A 25,541-nucleotide genomic window follows, 5' to 3' on the forward strand; every position below is an offset into this window, starting at 1 on the left:
TGACAGAGATCATTTGCAGTGCTCTATTTCAATTACATATTACTTGATAATTACATGACTGAAAATTATAAAACCTATTTAAAATCTTTCATTTGCCATTTTCAAAATAGTTTAATATGGACATAAAATTAGTTACAACTTTTTCCATTTTTTTAATTTATTTTTATTTATTTATTTATTTTTTAATGAAATTTATTGACAAATCGGTTTCCATACAACACCCAGTGCTCATCCCAAAAGGTGCCCTTACTTTTTCCATTTTTATCACTTTCAGAGTTTTCAAAATTAGTACCCCCATCTTTACTATTGATTAATGGGCACAATTAATAATTCTTTTGATAAATTACAGGAATATGGATGGTAAGTATGTCTGTTACACCACATGACACCAACATAAGTGAACATTATTCACATAATTTGTAATTTATAATTGTGCCTTGCCTTGTATCATGTGTAGTCAGTATTCTTAGAAGCTGAGTTAAATCTATGTGTTTAACTATATAAAAGCCAAGCCCTTCAAACAGGAGTCACACATATAAAACATCAATATTTACTGAAACCAGTCAAAATCAGATCATCTTTCTTGATATCATTTAATTCAGAAAGGTATTGTTTTTCCAAAATAAAAAAAAAAAAAGGAGTCAGAGACGGAACTTATATTTTCATGTCTATGAGCCAAAATACTGAGTCTGCAGAAGGCATACCAAAATACTGAGTCTGCAGAAGGCATATGATTTAATTCGGAATTGTTAGTACATTTAGTTTAACTTTTCTGTGTTATACACTGAAAAAGGTAATGAAATCAGGCTATTTCCCTCAGTGTGACACTGTAATACTAAGTGCAGAATTTCATTAACTAAAAAAGCACTTTTTATAATGAGATTATTCCCCCTCAAAGTCACAGAAACACAACTTTATTGGGTAAAGTAGAGAAAATAAAAATTCTGAATTATTCATCTAGCCACAGAGGTTAGTTAATTTCTTCTGCAGTTCAAAAATAATCTAAATCTTTAAAGGCATTTTTATCTCTGATCTGTTATAACTTGTTGAATAAAACCATAGCTGCAGACATGGGGATACACATTCTTTCTCAAAGATATGGTATAATTCAATGAAGTTATATAGCAGAAGGAGTCCATCTCTTCCATGGACATTCTCTTTGCCCCCACTTTACATAGATGTTCCCTACTTGAGGTCCTTTCAAGATGGAGAAAGGCAATACAAAAGAATTGCTCAATCCCTAACTCCAGTTCTTGAGCATCATTACTGTACTGGTAGTATTCTACTTGAGAGTTTTAGTTGGTTATTTCAAAATCAGACACGATGAAAATACACTTCCTCCTTGTCAAATGTATTTTGCATTTGCCAAAATTCTGTGATATGCACATCTTCATAACGTTAACATGCAGTCTGTACCCTTAGTAACTAATGGAAATCTCTAATTTTGGAGTTCAGTATCAGTTTCCTGAAGAACCTCAAACCTTCTTATTCATTTCTTTGGCTTGTGGGCTTCTTATTTTTCACTATTTCCATCTCCCTATTGCTGAAGATTGATAGAACTTTAAAATTATTTAAAAATCAGTGGGTAACTTATTAATTGTAGGATGTTGGACAAGTTTCTTAATTTTTGCTACTCTCTTACTTATTTTTGAGTGTACTGTCAGTATATTGGCATTAAATATGTTCACATTGTTGTACAATCATTACAAATATTAACCCCTGGAAACTTTTCATATTCTTAAACTGAAATTCTTGTATCCATTATACAATAAATGCCTTTCCTTTTTCCCCCAGAACCTGACAAGCACCATTCTATCTTCTGCCTCTGTATACTAGGTACTTCATATAAGTGGAGTTATACAGTAGTGTGTGTGTGTGTGTGTGTGTGTGTGTGTGTGTGTGATTGGCTTATTTCATGCAACATAATTGTCTTCAATGTTCATCCATGCTGTAATATGTGTCAGAATATTCTTCCATTTTAAGGCTGAATAATATTCCTTTGTATGCATATACTATATTATACTACATTTTACTTATTTACTCATTCCATCTAAAGACATTTGCGTTGCTTTTACTCCAGTTGTATTCTTAAATAACTATTTAATGGGATTTTTGATAACATATGCTCATTATTGGTTATTTTGATTAGGTGAGTATATATATAGTATAATATATAGTAATTTGTGCTAAATTTTTGCTTACATCATGCAAGATAAGTGTGTATGGTTTTAGAGAATATTTACAACTTAAATGCATTTCCAGATTTAAAAAAATGCATTTTATTATTATGATATCTCTACTTATGGTTAAGTGTATTAATGAATATGAAATAATTAACTATTTCCTTTTCAAAAGATATGTGATAACTCTGCACTTTTTTTAGGTGAATAAAATGTGTAAAAATAGTCAACATAATATCATTGACTAGTTAGAGTGCTAATAGTGCTTAGAATATTTAATGGAAAAATCAACTAAATATGTCAATTACATAAGATGAGTGGAAGGTATTTACATTTTCCTAAAATGTGATAATATATAATTATTTAATTGAAATCCTACATATCTTTTCATATTACACAAGTAAGACTATTTTCCACTAATTGCAATGTTTGTAAACCTACACAAATAAGATTCTAAAGGATAATTTCTAAAAATATTGATGATGGATACAAAGTGCAATGGAAACTTAAAATGAAGAATTAACTTATCTTGCAAGTAAAGTATCTACAATGGTTAAATAGAATAATGAAAACTCGATATTTACTACTGTGACAATATGAAAATTTAATACTTTGGGAAAGTATTTTCTTTTTCATCTTCACTATGGCTTGAGAACATTAATGATTTATTTTATTTTCTTCTGTTTCCATAGAATGCCACTTAGAATAGAGCTAAACTTATGATGTCTTTAAATCACAAACTCATCTCTTTTGCAATGTTATTAGAAAACACAAATATACCCTCTATTTTTTCTCATAGAATAATCATAGAATATTTAGGATCTGTCTGAAAATTTTCCTTCTATATTTTTACGATCCCATTTGCCATCACTTAGTATTACAATTATTAATCTTCCTCCTCAAGATACTTAGATTAGCCAATTCTTTCTGTATAAAATATAATGGTAACAACTAAATCATTTATATTACTGAATTGACAAGTTGTTACAAGACTTTCAATCTGATTAAGTTAGCATTCATTTTAAATCTTCAGATTGTAGGGTAGATAACAGAGTGGATTTTATATGTTAAACTGTATAGAAAGTGTACAATTACTGCAGATTTTCTGGAGTTCAAAATTCATAAAAAAATTACTAAACGTTAAGAAATTAGTGTGACCTACTCACATAAAATGATGTCACCCCACAGGCTTGATCTGAATCTCATTTGAGCAACATTATCCTGAAACACCTCTTGTAGTCTCGCAACAACAAAATTGCTCATATCAGAGTCTGCAGTGACCTATTAAGGGGTGTGGCACCTTGACATATTTTGCTAAAAATACTTTCTTATTAATATGCTAGTGCTGCATAGGTTTGACTCTTTGGATGCCAATGGAGTTTAATTTTAAAGGGTTTTAGAGATTTCATAACTGAAATATACTTTCTTTGGCCCTGTCAGAAAGCTCTGATTCATTAAGATAAGAGAGAAATTTTACAAGGAAAAGTAAATGTACATAAATGATCTTGGAAAGGGATGATGATTTAAAAATACACTAAAGAGTAGATTTGTCTACCCTGGAGTTACTTGGTTTAATTTTGATAAGGAGGAAATGTTAAATAATTTGTTTTTAAGAGACAAGCTTTTGTCAAGTAATTAAAATGATGAAATGCATATGTGGAATTTAAGAAATGAAATAGATGAACATGGAGGGTAAAATGAGAGGCAAACTATAAAACAGACTTTTAAATATAGAGAACAAACTGAGAGTTACCACAGGGGAGGTGGTCAGGAAGATGGGTTAAATGGGTAATGGGTATTAAGGAGGGCACTTTCTGTGATGAGCACTGGATGTTATATGCAGGTGATGAGTCACTAAATTCTAAATATAAAACTAATATTACACTGTATGTTAACTAATTGAAATTTAAATAAAAACGTGAAAACAAAAAAAAATCATGACATGCATGGTAAAGTTCAGTTGTTCTTTCCTCTTTGAACTAACTTGACAGTATTATTGTGTTTCACAAATTTCAATTTTTATACCTATATTATTTTATTTTATAGCTTATATGTTTCTCTGTATCTAAGTAACAGAATATATAATCATAGAAACAACGGCTATACCAGATTACGTTTGTTGTGCCAATCTCTTTGCAATTAGATTCTATCTGGGTTGCTTTTACATGATTTTATCTATGTTTGTAGTTTATATTTTCAGTTTCTGGGCAAACCTTTGTTCTTAGATTCATTTTTACCTCTTCTGTGACCTTGACTTTTGTAAGAATAAATGTAAGTATCATATTCCACATCTATATCTATCTATATCTATATCTATATCTATATCTATATCTATATCTATATCTATCTATACACACACACATATACATATATATATAATTACATACATATATTTTATAATTACTTATATTATATATACATATGATGTATTTATAAATTATAGACACACACACACACCTTATGCATCATGGAATAGTTGATGGGAAAAGCTACCTATGTAAAATTGTAAGATGTTTTAGTTGCTTAATTCAGGTTATCTGTAGTAAGCATTTTATTTGTTTGGAAAGAGAGCATATCATGGATTTCAATATGCTTTTGAATTTGCATGTTGAGTAGACTTTGTGCAATGTCAAATGCTATGTGGTTACCAAAGGGAATGAGAATAAATATCAGAGAACCTCAATGTCAAAAAGAGGAGGGCATACCACAAAGAACTCCATTAGGAAACTGAAATTATAGTGAATCTGTGTTTCCTAAATTGAAACAGTTTAGGTTTATTTTTAAATATGTGGGCATAATTTAAATAAACCAACAAATTTTTCACCAGACCCTCATTTTAACAAGAACAGGGTATTTTGTCCATTGATCCTCCTGAAGAAATGTGGGGATGGAATAATTTCCAGACATCACAAAAGAGACTGTGTGGAAAAGTCCATGTAACAAGTGCTGAGACCTGGACAGAGTGCAGAGCTAAGAAGCCACAGATCAGCAGGAGAGAAGCAAATAAAATAGCATCACATAAGTTGCAGGAAGTTTATCATGGATTTCCCTTAGGAATAAGTCCCTAAGAATGAAGGAATCAGAGTTGGCCACAGGGAGATGTTGAACCGTGTTGCAGTTATAACAAAGTTCTCAGTTACTCCAGGAGGAATTCTAACATGTTCCTTCTAAGTTGTCTTGCTATAGGGAAAGGGGTTCCTCTTGCGCCCCAACAAGAGCATTGATAGGATGTGTGGCCTTCAACCAGGAAGGAAGCATGGCCTTGGGCTATGTTCTTCAAATAAGAACAGTGTTCTTCACATAAGAACAAGTTCTTGAGAGGCACTTAACTGAGGGTGTCTGACTAACACTCCTAAACAACTGGGGAGTAAATAATTTAATCCTGAAAGGGGAAGGGGAATATGGGAGCACAGAATAGTAACGTGCATACTCTATAAGTAACAATCAGAAGTCAATATGGAGGGGTTTCTTGGATATCATTCACACAGCTTTGTTCCTGCACATAGCATGTGGCTCGTGTGATTGTTGTGCACAGAGACTTCTAACAAGAATGATAATTCAGTAAATATATGGTTTTCTTCCAGTATAAGACACATTGTAGTTTGGAATTTTCCCACAAGGAGTATGCTGGTACTAAGAGCTCAAAACCTCTATTGGCAGGCCTAGTTTGTTTGTTTTTTGTTTGTGTGTTTTGTTTGGAAGAGCTGCTAATATGTCTCTGATAAAAGCATTGGTTCTGAACCAGGAACCTGGAACTCCATCCAAAAGAGCAAAAGTAGAGGTGCCTAGCTGACTCAGTCAGTTGAGCATGCAATTCTTGATCTTTGGGCTGTGAATTTGAGCCTCACATTGGGTATGAGGATTATTTAAAAGTAAAATATTTTTAAAAAGAGCAAAAATAGATGTGATGGATAGCAGAAATTTCTCACTTTGTAGTGAGAACTTCTCAATTTTAGTGAGTTCACTCCCTTATAAAAGAGTGTTCTGTAGTGTTAGCTCAGAGTCTATAACAACAGCTCTCAAAAGATGTCAGGATTTTGCTTTCCCTAGGATCCCTTTGCTCTGTACCCTAGACTAAATTGCACCCTCCCAAATTTCTATGTTGGATACCCTGACTACAAATGTGGAAGGTTTAGGGGATAAGACTGTTACAGAAATAATTCTGGTTAAATTAGTTCATATGGGCATGACCTCGTTGTAAGGTTTAGTGTGCTTATGAGAGAGCACTAATCCTCTTACTCTTCTCAATGATGAAAGGCCATATGAGGCAGTTTTCTGTAAACTAAGAAGAAAGGTCTCACTTGAAGCCAAATTGGCATGTAGCTTGATCTTAGACTTTCTGGCCTCCAGAACTTAAGAAAATAAGTTTCTGATGTCTAATTTAACCAGTCTATGTTATTTTTTTATGCAAGCCTGAGCTGACAAATCCGTTCTGGTATGTAGATGCAAGTTTCTTTGGAGAAGGATTGATATATAGTGCCAATATGCAATTATTCTGTCATTGTTGGACCTTTCTTCAAAGTGACCTGGTGGCTTTCATTAGATAAATTCTGGGACTGGATATTGACTCAAATTAGGAAATAAGAATGTACTTTTTTCTGATGAGAGCTTTTATCAGACTTTCACCCCTCAAGTCTTTATCTTAGTTTTATCAGTCAAGCAATACTCTGGTGGCTGCACATATATCTCAGCTTAAGAGTGTCAGTGTCCATGTCCATTTAGTAAGCTATGTACACCATACTTTTAAAGTGTTTTATACAAAACATGGGCCATGTTATGCCTGGGCCCTTTCTTTCCCACTTATATATGTAGCTCTGATTACTCTGCAATATATTTGTCTATTAATCTGGCCAAAATGGACAGCTGCTTATGAAATTCTCAATGATGCTTTTGGTATTTCCAGAGTGCATCCGATATCAGTCTAGGCTCTTTTGGGGGATCATGGTCACCTGGAAATGCATGATAAATGCCAACATGTCCTCTGTTCTTTACTTTTTCATAGTTTATCAATAGTCAGCCAAGATCAGTCAGGCATCATCATCTTACCTCATGGTGGTCCTCGTGGTGGTTACTTTTTGCCTCAACTATCGTACCCAGTTATTTTTTAATTCACAAGCAATGCTGCTTTTTAAAATCATTTTTATGACATGTAATAGACATATAACACTGTATAAGAATAAGGTGGACAATATGATAACCTGATACATGTATAGATTCCCAAATGGTTACCACAATAAGGTTAGTTAACACATTTTACTCCTCACATAATTGCCATTTTATTTCTGTTGCTATGGCGATAACATTAAATCTATACTCTCATAGCACCTTTCAAGTGTCCGCTACAGTGATCCTAAGTGATTATTTTAGTCATGACTCTATACATTAGATATAAACAAAATATAATTCTAGCAGTTAAATTGCAGGGCTCATAAAATTGTTTGACAATAATATCTGTTACAAGAAAAAGAGCAAAGTTTGCAAAATACAAATTATTTCTGTCAATTAACAACATTTTTTTCTTATTAATAGAGGATGTATTTGTCTTTCCTCTGTTACACCCTGGGCCAATCACTTTCTCAAGGCTGCCTGGAAAGGTACAGGAAAATAAACATACAGAGAAAATGATCCATGGGAGAAAGACCTATGGGAGATGGAGATAGCTCCTTCACATAGTGATAACCACCTTGTTAAGGTAGTTGTTAACATGATTTTTATAATTGAGATAAAACTGGTGTATAACAGTATTTTAATTTCAAGTGTAAAATATAATAAGACAATATTCGTATACATACAAAGTGTTCACCACAAACATTCTAGTTACCGTTTGTCACCATTCAATTAAACCCCCTTTACCCACTTTCCCCATTTATGAAAACTGTTCCCTCTGTTCTCCCTGTTCCAACAATTTGTTCTCTGAATCTATGAGTATGATTTTGGTTTTGTTTATTTTTTTTAATTTTTTAAAATGTTTTTATTTATTTTTGAGACAGAGAGAGACACAGCATGAGCAGGGGAGGAGCAGAGAGAGAGGGAGACACAGAATCTGAAGGAGGCTTCAGGCTCTGAGCTGTCAGCACAGAGCCTGACATGGGGCTCAAACTCACGGACTGTGAGATCATGACCTGAGCCGAAGTCGGACGCCCAACCGACTGAGCCACCCAGGTTCCCCATGTTTTTGTTTATTTTAAATTCACCCCATAAAATCATGTGTTATTTTTCTTTCTCTGACATTTTACTCAGAAAAATACACTCTGAAGAGATTGGAAGATGGATGCAAAGAGGAAGACCCTAGGCACACATCTTCCCATGAATACAACTATATAACTATCAAATCATCTTAAATACCCCAGAAATCAACCTGGCAGAATCAGACTGTCAGAACAAACTCCACAACTAAAATCAGAGAAGAGGCCACATCAAAGAATGTAGAAAGTGTGAAGACACAGTTTGGTAGAGAAATGGATCATGGTTGCTGCATTTGGGTGGGAGCAACAGACATGGAGAAGGGTAAGAGACAGACTAACATACAGAGGAGGGTATAGGGAAAACAAATTCCCAGAGCAATTGGATTTAAAAATGAGAGAGACTGAATTTTGTAACTTTTGGCAACAAACTGGGCTTCAGCCTGGATTCTCAAGTCAGCAGCCTTTACAGGTATACAGCCTGAATGGCAATGGGGCTACTCTTAGAGAAAAGACAGGGAAAGAACTTGCCAACAAACATCATGGAAAGACCCTTTGTCATAGGATAGTTGTATATATATTTTTTTACTTTTTGAGGAATCTGTTTTCCAAAGTGGTTGCACCCATTTGCATTGTTATCAACATTACAAGAGGGTTATTCTTTCTCCACCTCCTTGCTAATACCTGTTATTTCCTGTGTTGTTAAGTTTAGCCATTATGACAGCTGTAAGGTGATATCCCATTGTAGTTTTGGCTTGCATTACCCTGATGATGAGTGATATTGAGCATCTTTCACATGTATGTTGGTCATCTATATGTCTTCTTGGGGAAAATATCAGTTCATATCTTCTGCCAATATTTAACTGGATTATTCATTTTGGGGATGTTGGGTTGCACAAGTTCTTTATATATTTTCAATACTAACCATTTATAATATATGTCATTTTCAAATATCTTCTCCTATTCCATAGATTCCCCTATAGTTTTTTGTTTTGTTTGTTTTTACTTCTTTCCTTCTCTGTGCAGAAGATTTTATTCAGATATAGTACCAATAGTTTATTTGTTATTTTGTTTCCCATGCCTTAAGAGACATGTCTTAGAAAGAAGCTGTTGTTGCGAATGTCAAATAAGTTACTACCTGCACACTCTTCTAGGATTTTTATGGTTTCAAATATCACAATAAAGACTTTAATCCATTGGGAATTTATTTTTATGAATGTTGTAAGACAGTGGTCATATTCATTCTTTTACATGTAGCTGTCCAGTTTTCCCAACACCATTTGTTGAAGAGACATTCATTTTCCTATTGGATATTCTTTCCCACTTAGCTGAAGAATAATTGGCCATATATTTGGGGTCAATTTATAGGTTTTATATTATGTTCTGTTGACTTATGTTTCTATTTTTCTGCCAGTAGGATACTGATCACATCATTAGAGATTTGCAATATAGCTTAAAGTCCAGAATTGTGAGGCCTCCAGCTATACTTTGCCTTTTTTAAGAGTGCTTTGGCCATGTTGGGTCTTACAAATTTTGGGATTGTTCGATCTCTGTTAAAAATGTTGTTATATATCTATTTTTTAGTTTTAAATAGTTTTGATTTATTTTTGAGAGAGAGGGAGAAAGAGAGAGACAGAGTTTGAGCAAGGGAGGGGCAGAGAGAGACAGAGACACAGAATCTGAAGCAGGCTTCATGCTCTGAGCTGTCAATATAGAGCTGGACACGGGGCTCAAACCCACAAATCATGAGATTATGACCTGAGCCGAAATCATACACTTAACCCAGGTGCCCCATTTTTATTGATATTTTTATAGGGATTGAATGAAATGTGTAGATTGCTTTGGGTAGTGTAGAAATTTTAACAATATTCATTTTCCTGCTCCATGAGCATGGAATGCATTTCAATTTCTCTGTGTTTTCCTCAATTGTTTTCCAGCAGTGTTTTACAGTTTTAAGAATACAGGTCTTTCACTTGTTTGGTTAAGTATACTTAGGTATTGTATGGTTTTGGTTCAATTATAAATGGGATCAATTCCTTAATTTCTTTTTCTGCTGCTTCATTATTAGTGTATAGAAATGAATTTTGTAAATTTTTTAATGTTTATTTATTTTTGAGAGAGTGAGAGACAGAGACAGAGGCAGAGACAGAGAAAGCATGAGTGGGAGAGGGGCAGAGAAAGAGGGAGACACGGAATCCAAAGCAGGCTCCACTCTCTGAGCTGTCAGCACAGAGCCTGATGCAGGGCTCAAATCCATGAACCATTAGATCATGATCTGAGCTGAAGTCAGACACCCAACCAACTGAGTCACCCAGGCACCCTGAAATGAAACAAATTTCTAATATTGATTTTGGATCCCATGCCTTGGCTGAATTTGTGTATCAGTGCTAGCAATTTTTGTGTTGAATCTTTTGTTTTTTCTCTCTAGGGTATCATGTCCTTTGTGAATAGTGAATTTTGACTTCCTCCTTACCAATTTGTATGCCTTTTGTTTCTTTTTGTTGTCTGACTGCTGAGGCTAAGAATTCCAGTATTATGTTAAATAGCAGTGGTAAGAGTGGTCATCCCTGCCTTGATCCTGACTGTAGAGGAAAATCTCTATTTTTTCCCCATTAAGGATGATATTAGCAGTGGGTCTTTCATATATGGCCTTTACGATGTTAGGGAATGTTCCATCATACATACTTTGTTGAGGGTTTTTATCACGAATGGATGATATATTTTGTCAAATAGTTTTTCTGCTTCTATCAAGAGTATCAAATGGTTCTTATCATTTCTTTTATTAATGTGATGCATCACATTGATTGATTTGCAAATATTGAAGCATCTCTAACACACAGGAATAAAAACCATTTGGTCATTGTGGATAATTCTTTTAATGTACCATTGAATTCAATTTGCTAGTATCTTGTTGAGAATTTTTGCATCGGTGTTCATCAGGGATACTGGCTTATAATACTTCTTTTAAGTTGGGTCTTTGTTTGGTTTTGGAATCAACATAATGTTGGCCTCATAGAAGGAGATTGGAAGTTTCCTTCCACCTCTATGTTTTGGAACAATGAGAAGAATAGGTATTAAGTCTGTAAATATCTGGTACATTCCCCTAAGAAGCCACCTGGCCATGGAATTTTGTTTGTTTGGAGATTTTTGAATACTGATTCCATTGTTTTGCTGCTTATGGGTTAATTAAATATTTCCTTTTCTTGCCTTTTAACTTTCAGTAGTTTGCATATTTCTAGGAAATTTTTTTCCATTCTTTACAGATTGCCCAGTTTTTTGGAATGTAACTTTTCATAATAGTCTCAGACTTGTTTGTATTTCTGTGGTGTTGGTGTGATCTCCCCTCTTTTCATTTGTAATTTTATTTATTTGGGTCCTTTTTTTTTTTTCTTTTTGATAAGTCTGGCTAGGATGTTATCAATTTTATAAATCATTCAAAGAACCAGTTCTTAGTTTTCTTGATTTGTTCTACTGGGCCTTATGTGTTTTTTTTTCCTATATGTTTATTTCTGTTCTAATCTTTATTATTCTCCTTCTTCTGCAGGCTTTAGGCTTCATTTGCTGTTCCTTTTCTAATTCTTTAGGTATAAGATGTGTCTGTCTGCTTTTAAAGAGAAGCTTGATCCAAATATAACAATAAATAAAAGTAACAAATATAAACAATAAATAAATAAATAAAATCTGATAAATGGATAATTTTTTTTCTGTATCCAAAAGTAGAAAACAAAAACAAAAACAAAGAAATATACATCCTTTTTCCCTGAGAACTGAGGCTTTGCAGCTCTCTATGATAAGTAGACTTGGTGCATGCAAAGGTTTTGTGCTGGGTTAAGACCTGCTGTGCTGATTCTCAGACTGACTTGCCTTACTGAAGATGTACCTTCACGGTGCAAGGGGATAGATCTTGGTTTAATTTGCTCAGGTGTACCCGTGGTGGCAAGGTTTTGCTCACTGAAGTCCACCAGTATTGATGGGTGAGGGGAAAAATGGTACTTCCCCACAATCTTATCTTGAGCTCACACCTGCCAACCTTCCTAAAATCATCAGAGAAGAGTAAATGATCACTCCTTCGGTGTTCTTGGTTTTTGTCAGAACCTTATCTTCACCCTGTTGTCTCTGAGGTGTCTGCCTGCCAGGCAGAACAGCGCTAAATTGTTTTATCACAGATGCAGGTGGGTTTTAAATCTTCAAACTTCAGAGACTCCTGCAACATGGACCTGTAATGATTCTCTGGGGGAGAATATTGCTGTGGTATGGAAAAGTGCTGGCTTGTCATAGAAAATGGTCACATGACCACACAATGGCTCAGAATTTATGATAAGCACATCAGAAAGTCAGCACCAAGCCTCACTTCTCTCAGTCAGCGACTTTACTCCTATGCTGGTGAATGGGGCAGCTCAGTGGGGCCCAAAGATTCTTTTGTCTCTGGAAAGGCCATGCCACCATTCCCAAATGCACTCCACAAAAGAGAAATTTTGTCCCCGTGTGACCCAGGGGATCCTCAGACCACAGTGCCCACTCCCAGATCTCTGCCCTTCTTCCCCACCCAGAGCACCACTAAGCCTGACAGATGCCACCCTAGGAGTGGTCTGGAACTCTAAAACTTCATTCAGACTTTGTGCTCTGTTGTTTATAAAGATTTGTGATATTAAGCCACTCTTCTTTTCCTAGTCAATGGTTTTGGTAAAGAGTTTCCTTATGTAATCTCCTGTGTGTGTGTGTTTGTTCACTCTTTTTCCACTCTTTCTCACTTTCTTTCTCTCTCACTCTTCCACTCTTCTCTCCATGATAAGGACTTCTTCCCCTCCACACTGCCTACAGCTCTTTTCTCTCCCAAGTCAACTCTCAGTAGATCCTACCTTCCACTGTCATAGACTCTAAGTCTAAAGTTCTCTTTTGGCCAGCAAAAAAAAGTGTACACAGGATTAAAGCAAGAGATGGCTAAAGTCTGGGAAAAGACAAGAGCCCGACTAAGTGTCCTTGCTCCATATTTATTCAGATCAGAAAGTTTACAAGTGTGATGAGCATGTACAGACAAAGAAACTAGGAACATTAACTTGGGGACATGAGGGAAAACTTTTTTTTTTTTTTAAGATATACAGTGTTTGGGGTTTTGGTCTATATAAAGCAAAATCTGGGTGCTGGGCAGATGGGTAGATGGTTGATAACAGCAGACAGGATGCACCGTGCCTATTTATCTTTGCTAGCTAGGGGATGAGACAAATAGGAGGAATAATCTCATGGTTAATAAGGCACCTTTTCTTTTGTTAACCATCTCCATTCTGGGCTGCTTTGCCTACAACACAGCAGTCAATAGTCAAATTCACCAATTTACTTAACCTGGCCCTATTCTCCTGTGAAAGCATCTTTTCTGCTATAGTACTAAACTGGGGTGCTTCCACCCTGAATATCTAATCTTGTTTATTTCATATTCCTATGTATTGGGCACCTTTGTGCCTTTTCTATTTAAGGTCTTTGTCTCTCCCTCTCTATTCTGGTGGCTCTACAACCCCTCTCTATTTTGGGGTGCCTTTACACCTCCCTATTTCTGTCACTTTTGTGCCTCCCTATTTTAGGGGTGCCTTTGAACCCCCCTATTCTTGGCATGCCAATCTGGTTTACCAAAACTCGGGTGTGAGCTTTGTATTTATTTTCTTTAAAAAAAATAATGTTTATTTTTGAGACAATGCGAGAGAGTGCAAGCAGTGGAGGGGCAGACAGAGGGAGACACAGAATCTGAAGCGGGCTCCAGGCTCTGAGCTGTTGGCCCAGAGTTGGACGTGGGGCTCAAACTCACAAACCATGAGATCATGACCTGAGCCAAAGTCAGATGCTTAACCGACTGAGCCACTCAGGCACCCCTGTATTTCTTTATGACTTGTTAACCCGTTGGTGAAAGCCTGTGGGATTCCTAAGCTTATCCTCTACATTCCAACAGGTGGTCATTTTTCTGCTTGTAGATATGCAGCTTTGTTCTTTCAGTCCTCAGATTTCTTGTGTGTTCAGAATGATTTGATATTTATCTAGCTGTATTCAAGGGGCAAGACAATCCTAGGGTCACCCTGTTCCTCTACCTTTTTAACTGCTCCGCCATTCATCTTTGATGGGCATTTGAATTGCTCCCACCTTTTGGCTATGATGAATAGTGCTGTTAGGAACTTGGGGTGTCTCTTGGAGACACTGCTTTTAATTATTATTATTATTATTATATGCCCAGAATTATTGCTTCATATATAAGTTCAATTGTATTTCATTTTTTCAAGATCCACCATACTGTTTACCTATTGTTGCACCATTTTATATTCCTATGAACAAGGCACAAGAGTTCTAAATTCTCCATATCCTTTCCAGCATTTCTATTTTTTTTAATTGTCTTTTTAATAGTGATCATCTCAGTGGCTGTGAGGTGATATCTCTTTATAGTAGTGATCTGCATTTTTCTAATGATTAATAATGTTAAGCATCATTTAATATACTTATTGGTCATTTTGTATCTTCTCTAGATAAATGTATCTACACAGATTCTTTGTCCACTTTTTAAGTCTGATTGTTGTTGGCAGTTGATTTGCAGAGGTTTTAGTATATTGTAATTTTTTAAAAATGTTTTTAATTTTTGAAAGAGACAGACACAGAATGTGAGCAGGTTAGGGGTAGAGAGAGATGGGGCCACAGAATCCGAAGCAGGCTTCAGGTTCTGAGCTGTCAGCACAAAGCCCAATTTGGGGTTCAAACCCACAAACTAGGAGATCATGACCTGAGCCAAGGTTGGATGCTCAACCAACTGAGCCACCTGGGTGCCCCAAGTTTTTTGTATATTCTAGATATTAACTTGTTATAAAATATATGTTTTGCAAATATTTTCCCCATTCCATTAGTTGTCTCTTCACTCTCTTAATTGTATCCTTAGATGCACTTCTAAGTTTTATGTGTTCTCATTTGTCTACATTTGCTTTTGCTGCTAGTGCTTTGGTGTCATAATCGAGAAATCATTGCCAGATCCAATGTGAATCTTTTCTCTGTTTTCTTCAAAAATTTTTATAATTTTAACTCATATTTAGGTCTTTGAGACATTTTGAGTTAATCTTTGTATATGATGTAAGGTAAGATTCCACCTTTATTGTTTTGCATGTAAAAATCCAATTTCTTCAACACCATTGGTTAAAGAGACTGTCTTTTGTGTACTGAGTAGTCTTTGTATTTTTTTGAAGATTACCTGACCTAAACATGAGGATTTATTTCTGGCTTTGTTATACTTTATTGGTGTATATATCTGTCTTTATACCAGTGCCAAGCTGTTTCGATTTCTTTAGCTTTGCAATATGTAATGAAATGAGGCAGTGTGGATCCTCCAACTTGGTTCTTCCTTTCCAAAATTATTTTGGCTCTTTGGGGTCCCTTGATTCCAAATAATGATAGGATGGATTTTTCTATTTATGCAACCAAAAAAAGTACTATTGGGATTTTGATAGAGATTGCACTGAACATATAGATTGCTTTGGGTAGTAATCACATTTTAGCTGTATTAAGTATACCAACCTATGAACATAAGATGTCTTTGTATTTCTTCGTGATTAGAACAAAATTGCTTTGGTTTATGTTTGTCATTTTCAGTGTACTATTCTTTCATCTGTTTGGTTAGGATTCTTCCTAAATATTTTATTCTTTTAAATGCTGTGGTAAATGGAGTTGTGCTCTAAATTTTCACTTAAAATTGTTCATTATTAATGTAGAGAAATGCAACTGACTTCTGGTGTGCTGATTTTGATTTCTGGAACTTTGCTGAATTTGTTTATTACTTCCAAGTTTTGTTTGATCTTTAGGATTTCTTCATGAGATCATATTATGTGCAAACACTATTTCTTCCTTTCTAATTTGGGTGATTTTTACTCATTTTTCTTGCCTAATTACTCCACCTAGGATTTCTAGTACTGTGTTTAATAGAAAGGCCAGAATAATCAATTTCATCTTGATCCTGTTTTTAAAAGAAAAACTTTCACCCTTTCACTATTTCATATGATATTAGCTGTGATTTTTTTTCATATGTGATGTTTATTAAGTTGAACTTGTTTCCCTTTATTCCCAGTTTGTTAACAATTTTTATCACAAAAGTGTTGAATCCTAACTGTTTTTGTTTCTGCATTATATGATATGAACATATAGGTTTTGTCTTTCATTCTGTCTACATGGTATACTACATTTGTTGATTTTTTTCTCATGTTGAACTATTCTTTCATTCCAGAAATGAATCCCACTTTGTTGTGGTGTATAATCCTTCTAATGTAGTATAGAATTTACTTTGCTAATAACTCTTTCTGGAGTATCAGTATTCATCAAAGATATTGGTCTTTAGTTTTCTTCTTGTATCTTTGTCTGATTCTAGTATCAGTGTAATTCTGGCTCAGTTATTGTATTTTCAGCTCTGAATTCTTTTTGTTGTTGTTTTTTTTTAAATGATTTCTACCTTTTTTTTGCATTCTCATTTTGTTCATGCACTTGCTTGTATTGTATAGTTTTTTTTTCTATATGTTCTCTCATTGAATACCTTTAACAAATTATTTTGAATTCTTCACCAAGAAATTCAGTAATCTCCCTTTCTTTATGATCTATTTCTGTAGTTTTATTTTGTTTCTTTCATTGAGACATGTTTTCTGGTTTTTTATATGCTTGTAATCTGTTGTTGAGACTTGGCCACTTGAAAAAACAGCCTCCTCTCTCAGTCTCTATGGACTGTTTTGTTTTGTTTTGTTTTGTTTTCAGGGGAATACTTTATATGTCAGCCCATCTAGAAATTTGGGACCTCACCAACATTTTCTGGTGATATATTCTCTGGACTTGAGTGTGTACTTTAATTGTCTCAATTATCATAAGCTGCTTGTTCCTAATTTTTTCTCAGGAGTTTGTAAGTGTTTTTTCTCTCCTTGTTTTCTGTTTGTAAAACTTTTGAATTTCTGTAGCTCTGGTATACTGTGACACTTGCCTACATTTTCTCGATTGGATCTCGATAGGATCATTTGTCATCTAAAAATTTATGCCCTTGAAGGAGTCTTGGCACTAGGCAGGGAGACACTAGAAAAGACCAAAAAAAAAAAAAAGGGGGGGGTCATATTATAAGAAAGAGAAGCCTAAATAAAGGACCTTTGATAATTTTTTTCCAGTCCTTTCTTGTCATTTGAAGAGAAATTTGAGTTCTTCCACTGGTTCACAAGAATAAGATGTCATATTAGCTGGCATAATAGTTTCCTGTGAGGAAGGTACAGGTTTAATTCTTGATACAGGAGTCCATGATCTTTCTATCTAATTTTATCTAATCTTACTACAGTGCGATCACATAATATGACCAGTAGGGGCCCTTCCAGTTTGAAGTTAAATCACCTGCTGCATTAGACTTCCAATCCTTTAAATAAACCATGTCTCCTGGGTTTATATTGGATGTGCTTCTAGGAACTGTCAGTTCAGGTTTAGGGAGGATATGCTTTGCATATTCATTTAGAGATGTATGAATTGACACAGCTTCAAGTGAATAATTTAATAAAATAATATAGTCTTTTTCTATCAATACGTCTACAGTGAGAAAATGGGTTTCATATACAATTGTTGGGGGAATCACCTAATGAGGGAGCACAAGGCAAACTGACAGGCTGAAAACACCCCCTATCCCCAGGTGGGATATGTTTACTATTCCTCAGGCACTTTTGTCTGCCAAAGAACAAAGGAAAGGGGAAAATAAATGGCTAACTGATAGTGATCACAGTCATGCAAGACAAGAGTCTCCATCAGTTTACAAATATCTCAGTAAATTACAAGAAAACAGCAATCTTATCAATAGCCTAATATTCAGAAACCTATAGAATTAATTTGTAATGCACCAATTTCAAATCCGAGAGACCATCAAGGAGCGGATACTGATGCAAACGCTTGAGGGTTTATTTGCAAGCTCGAGCTTGGGCCCAAGTATACCTGACACAGCAGAGCTGGGACTTGGACCCCTAGGTTAAGAGGCATAGCAGTTTTATAGGGGCCAGTGGCCATTGAGATTGTAACACACACAGAAAGTTGCATAGTCATGTCAGTCCACACGCAGGTGGCCAATTGAATTACAATTTACCCTATAGTAACTGTTTGAACTAGCCTATCACTCTGGTCAGAATTGATGTGCAAGTTTCGCGGGCAAAAGGCAGGGTTTGCATTCTTTGGCGGTTAGGGGTTCCGCATTCCTATTTGAGCCGGTTTCCAGTAAGGCTGTGCTCAGTGGCTTGACTAGAGGGGGGAGTGTCTTAAGCAATAAGTAGGTCATTTGGAGGTTATACATGAGATGGTGGATGTAGCACAAAATGGAGTTAGTCTTGCTCTGCTTGTCCAGGGGTAGGGGATTTTTGTTAAATTCCTTGGATCCCACAAATTTCCTGGAGCCCCAATATCAGCCTCCCCTCCATAATGATGTAGGAAACAAAGGCAGAAGGAAATAGAATTAAATTTCCTTATAACCTGCAGGCCATTGACAAATACCTGAGGCAGGCAGAGTAAAAAGTGTCCCCAGGAACTCCCTAATGTCTTAATGTTAATGCTTTGCTAGAGGGAAAAACAACCTTAGCTTGACAATAGCTAGGCCTGCAGTAATCTGAGTCTTCTTTAGAATGTGAAAATCTCTTTGGAAACTTCCCTTTGATTTTACTTCCCCCAACTTCCATATATATAACCAGTCTCTTCACAGATTCCAGGAAAGCTCTCCTTGCCCATGAGTCCTGTCCCCACGCTTTAATAAAATCATCTTTTTGCACCAAAGACATCATCAAGAATTCTTTCTTGGCCATCAGCTCTGAATTCCAGGAACCCCACCATCATACCCAAACCTCGTCAGTATCATTTATAATTTCTCCTCTTTCATTAACAATTTTGTTGATTTGGGTTCTCTTTCTTTTTTTTTTAAAGTGTAGATAGGGAAAAATCTGTTATAAGATGGCCAACAGGACTGATAGCAAAAATTCTAGAGTCCAAAAAAAGACTCCTTTCCAAGTTCTTTCCTACCCCTCTTGTTGCACGTGCCAAATTATTGCTAATGCAGAATGCAGAAGAAACAGACTAAAAATTGTTCCTTCTGTAAGGGTTAAATTGTAGTGTAGGGCTAATGCTTAGCTTGAAAAATAACAGCTTTGTTTTGACACTGAAGGTTAAGAGATAACAGCCTTGCTTTGCTCTGGTAAACTACACACCTCATACCCTTGTAAATTAGGCTTCACCAATTAAGGAAACAAAAGTTCAAAGAAAAGAGCATCAGAGGCAGGGTTAAGGAGATCCACTGGTTGCAACTTAGAGGCAGAAAGTCTAAAATAAACACCTCATTAGGCAACTGTTTCTAACTCATGTGGGACCTGTTTCTTTGTTCTGTTCCCAGGTGATGATAAAACGATGTGATCGGTTATAAAAACTCTGTACTCCGGCTGTTCGAGGCCGCACTCTTATCAAGAGTGTTGGTCCCGATTGGTCTGCCTTGCCTCTCATTGTAATAAACTTTGTTGTGACTGTCACCGGTGCCTGTAGCATTCTGTTTCAGGAGTCGTGTGGATGCAACACTTCTGCTTATGCTCAGGGCTCAGACCTCTGGAGATTGATCTCCTTAGAGCCCGATCATGTAAAATAAATCTCCTGCTTTCCAAGATCTCTGAGTGCCACTTGGTTCTTCCTCTGGGTGATCCAGACCAGTTCCTATAACAGTGTAGCTAGAAGTTTGTCCATTTTGTTCATCTTTTCAAAAAGCTAATTCTTAGTTTTCTTAATCTCTTCTATTGTTTTCCTTTTCTCCATTTTATTTATTTTTTTGCTCCAATCTTTTATTTCTTTTCTTATGCTAACTTTGGGCCTAGGTTATTTTTTTATTGTTCCTTGAGGTATGAAGTTATCTTTTTGTTTTTATTTGGGATCTTCTTATTTTCATTATGTATGTGTTTATAACAATAAACTTCTCTCTGAGAACTGCTTTTGCCGTATCCCAACTGTTTTAGTATGTTGTTTTTCCTATATTATTTGTCTCAAGATACTTTTTTATTTTCCCTTTAATTTATTCTTGGATTCATTGGTTGTTAAGGACAATGTGGCTTTATAGTGAGTACTTTATATACCTAAGGTTTCTTTCCAATACCGTGTTCAAAAGGCAACCACATGTGGCTATTTCAATTAAAATTACATAAAATTAAAAATTCAAGTTCTCAATTACACTAGTCATATATCAAAACTTTAACAACCATATATGCCTCATGGCTAACATATTAGAAAGGGTTGATACAAAACATTTCCATCATTACAATAATTTTTGTTAGTAATGCTGATCTAGAATAGTAGTTGTCAGCCAAGAATAATTCTGTACCCCATTGATGTTTGCCATGTCTAAAACTTTTGTGGTTTTCACAAGTAAGATATTTGGTATCCTATTGGTATCTAGTATATAGAGGCCTGGGAGGTACTAAATATCCCATAGTACACAAGACAGCCCCCCCATAACAAAGACTCATCCAGGCGCACATGCCAGAAGTTATGATGGTGGAAACTGTGACTTAGAATGTGTTTTGTTGTGAGGTGTAAGGTGGGTATTTTGTTCTTTCTTCCCCTCTAATTAGCCAATCAACTAGATACTATCTCCTGTGTGTATGCAAATTATTGCCCTCTGGTTGCTGGTGAAGCTTAAGCTAGAGATTTTTTTTTTTCTCTTAAATGGTGGACAACGTCCTATTGCATTGTTAATTAAGATAGTTTTTTTTTAATTGACTTATCTCTTATTACAGATTCTTTGTCTCTGGACATAAAGACGACCCCACGTTCCCAGTTCATCTTAGTTTCAACTTCAAGTTAAGTGCTGTTTGATGAAAGGCTTTATGCAAGTAATTACTCCTCTCTTTTTGAAAGGCCAAGCCTATCACATTTTAAGCCCTTAATCCTGCTGGCCTCACTAAGCAAAGGAAGGAGAGGAGACAAGTGACACTCAGGAAAAGGTGAGGCAGACAAAGCAGTGCATGTGGTACTGAAGTGGCTTTTAGCTCCAGGATCTACATGTGATCAACAAATGTGATTTACTCTCCTCATCTCTTAATGCACAAGATGGTTGCTAATGGGGTTTCTCAGTTTCTGGAAGCATTCCCACTCTAAGGGTATGAACTGCCACTTGTAGAAGGCATTTGGAGGCAGGGGGCAAGCAGCAGCTGAGGTAGTCAGACTTGTGGAAACCCAGGATGTTAAGCCTGGGTCTACTGTTACAAACGAGGAGAGACTGGGGGACATGTGAAGATGGTTATTGTCCCCTAATAACCTCAATCTGAGGTCCATGGGAAGGACTTCAGGTTTCTTATCCTTGAAAGTTGGGCTCTCTTCCTGGCCCACACAGAGCATGAGAAATAACTCACTTCCCCAGAGGTCAGACCTATGTAACCTATCCAAGGAGGAGGATATTTTGAGAAACATCTCCCAATTCACATGCCCATCTTGTGCGTGATGCAATTAGAAGGGACAGATTTGAACTGGTCTTCTCACGCATACATGCATTTTGCAGTTAACAATAAGCTGGACGATAGTGATAGGTTTGCCAAGGTCAGGGCTCTCCTTGTCTGGATTAATTGCAATTTCCAGAAGCATGCACCCCTGGAGGAGTTCTACAGCTTTGGTGAGTCCATGTGTGAATACTTTGGGCACCAGGGATCCAAGCAGCTGCCTATTGAGAAACCCATGGAGCTGGGCTACAAGATCTGGTGTGGAATAACCAGCAGGGGCTATCTTGTGTGGTTTGTGCCCTCACAGGGCATGCTGTTCACCAAGTCAGACAGGGGCTTGGGCTGAGGAGGCAGTATGGTGGTAAATTTTGTGGATGTTCTTCAGGAGCATGGCTGTCTGCCACAACACATATTTTTTGACAAGGTTTTTATAAGTGTCAAACTCATGTCCATTTTGAGGATAAAGGAGGTGAAGGCCACAGAAACTTCATGAATACAGGACTGAGCAAAGTCCCCTCAAAGATCACAAAGGATTTTAAAAATGAAGAGGGAGTTCATTTGAGTATAAAGTTGATGAGAGTGAGGAGATCATTGTTTGCTGCTAGCATGATAGCAGTGTGGTCAACATCTGCTCCAATGCTGTGGGTATAGAAACAGTGGGGATGACCAATTATCATTCAGGAATAATCAAAGCACAGAACCAGGTCCGCCAATCATCCCTGGTAAAGCTGTACCAGGAAAAGGTGGGTAGTGTCAGCAGGTGGACCAGAATATTGACAAGTACAAAGTGAAGATCCGAGGCACAAAGTGGTACTCAAGCCTCATTGGCGCTGACCTCCGCAATGCATGGCAGTTACACAAGATCTGCAGCCATGATTCCCAACCAGACCTCCTGGCCTTCCAGAGATATGTGGCCTGTGTGTATCTAGACAGCAATGTGACAAGGGAAATGAAATAGGAAGCTGGAAACTGAGAGCCACTTTGGCATGATTGGACACTGGGTCATCAACCAGGACAAGATCTAGTGTGCTCTCTGCCACTACAGTGAGAAATGCCATAAGGGTGTCCATTCCAAGTGCTTCAGAAAGTACCACATACAGTGATGTACAATCAGGAGAAGGAGCCCTTTGGGTGTTTCATTTATAATGAGATGACACCTAATTTCATAAAGCAGACAGAGCACTTGTGTTTTATTTGTGTTGGAAAAAGGAGACCTGAATCCCTAATAACTTGGTTTTGTATTTTCTCCCCACTTCATTACTATTACCTTTTACTGTCTTTTATGTTGCCTATATGCAACATAAATTAATATTTATATTAGCAATAATAAATATCTGTAAATGTATAGATTATACTGTCATTTATTTCAAATTATAGGGCTTTTCTTTTTCTTTTCAAACTTTGATTTTAAGTTCACTTAGTTAACATACAGTACAATATTGGTTTCAGGACTAGACTTCATCACTTACATGTAACATGCAGTGCTCATGGTAACAAAGGACTTGTTAACACCCATCACCCATCTAGCTCGTACCCCACCCATTTCCATCCATCAACCCTGTTTGTTCTCTAAGAATCTCTTATGGTTTGTTTCCTTCTCTCTTTTTATACCCCTTCTCCAATACGTTCATCTGGTTTGTTTCTTAAATCCCACATATGAGTGAAATCATATGGTATTTGACTTTCTCTGATTGACTTATTTTGCATAATACATTCTAGTTCTTTCCAGGTTCTGGCAAATGGCAAGGTTTCATTCTTTTTGATGGTTTTGATGGCTGGGTAATCTTCCATTTTATATATGTGTATATAATACACATATATTTTATATTTTATATATGTGATATAAACACATATATTCAATTATATATACATATATATAAATGCATATATTCAATTCCATTCATCAGTCAATGGACATTTGGGGCCCTTTATATTCAAATGAAACTTTTGCTTTGGATTATTGCTGACTCCTTGTAAGAACAAGCAAATATAGCTGAAAACTTCAGAGAAACTTTCATGAATAGTAAATGGTTTAATAATTGTTTGTTTATAATAAAATTCATTCTAATAATATAAGCCTGCAAATAACGGTCTATTTCCATCAAGTCTAATATAATTATGTATTTTTACAAATAAAGACTTGAAACTAAGAAATACTCCTACTATAGATTATTTTTGATAATAGGGACAATTCTATAAAATAATTGAAATTTTAAGTGAAGAAAAATATTTAAAATACACTAATTCAATTGGCTTTTTGTTTAGGTCTATTATCTAACCCCTTCATTTAAAAGATTAGAAATCCAGAACTCTGTGAGAATTTTACCAAGACCTGACATATAGGAATAATTTATAAGACAGAGGAGTCAAAAGGAGATATTTAGTAAGTAACATGTGAAAAGAAAATGTGTTCCATAGCATGCTTGTGAGGACTTCCTCCACTTTGAGAAGTTGGAGGTTGTTTTGGAGATGGTGGTGGATGAAGCTAGTTCAGGGAAAGAGGCGCAGGTTGCATAAAGGTGAATTGTCGCTGTTTTTCCAGTTATAAAAACAACCTGGGGGCGCCTGGGTGGCGCAGTCGGTTAAGCGTCCGACTTCAGCCAGGTCATGATCTCGCGGACCGCGAGTTCGAGCCCCGCGTCGGGCTCTGGGCTGATGGCTCAGAGCCTGGAGCCTGTTTCCGATTCTGTGTCTCCCTCTCTCTCTGCCCCTCCCCCATTCATGCTCTGTCTCTCTCTGTCCCAAAAATAAATAAACGTTGAAAAAAAATTAAAACAAAACAAAACAAAACAAAAAAAACAACCTGGATGGAAGATGAGTGGAAGTGAAGACACAGAGAAGTTTTTACAGTATAGTCTTAGAAAATTAAGTCTGCATTGACTATTTTATTTCCTGGTTTTGTGTCTGAGCTTCGACACATTTCACCTGAAAACTCGTGTAAAGGGGAAAAAGTCTGTGTTTATTGGTAGGAAAACCAGAGTCCGTGTATTTGTAAGTTCTTGAAAATCTTTTCCATTATGTTAATATAAGCTTTCCACTTCTGGCTCTGTTAGCAATATTAAAATGTGTGAAACATTTTGAATGTGTGGGAAAGTCCATTTTGTTTATGGTTATTAAGTAACAAATAACACAGAAATCAAAGATGGAAAGACTGGATAACCCCAAGAACATGATAACATAGATTTAATCTTAGTGAGAATAGTCCATACATGACAAAGGAATGTCAGGTACTTTTAAATTCCAACGTGAAAGTGGACTCAATTGACAGAGACTGCAGAAAACTGGATGTACCAGTCTACACTGGGGTTCATACTTGGTGGATGACTGAGTGTACAGAAGAGTCAGTTTTGACAGCAACTTGGTGGCTCTCTCACTGTAACTCAAACAGCTTTGATTTGCAACTTCTTGCTGGTGTCCTATGGAATAATTCTGAGAAACTCTGGTGTCAAACATTCTGAAGAAATTCATTCACTGTTACATTAAATTAGAAATATATCTGGGCAGCTCTTCTTGTACAATGCTACGAGGTACTGATGGAGTAAGAAAGATTCATTCAATTGACTGGATATGTTGTTTACACAATAGCAAATATCCCCATAGTTGGAATCATTCAGCTTGTAGTGCCAATTATATGCACCTTTAAAAAGTTAGCTCTTAGCATTTCTTAGAGCTTAATATAGTGGTTAGTGAGATTGCAGGTAGGA

The 25,541-nt window shown here is 36.1% G+C and overlaps 1 pseudogene; it reads left to right on the top strand.

Moving 5' to 3' along the window:
* The first annotated feature begins 7,712 nt into the window (after positions 1 to 7,712).
* Positions 7,713 to 22,940, top strand: LOC122478950 (annotated as a pseudogene).
* Positions 22,941 to 25,541: the final 2,601 nt, after the last annotated feature.

The sequence above is a fragment of the Prionailurus bengalensis genome, chromosome A1, assembly GCF_016509475.1.
Source record: "Prionailurus bengalensis isolate Pbe53 chromosome A1, Fcat_Pben_1.1_paternal_pri, whole genome shotgun sequence".
Classification (NCBI taxonomy): Eukaryota; Metazoa; Chordata; class Mammalia; order Carnivora; family Felidae; genus Prionailurus; species Prionailurus bengalensis.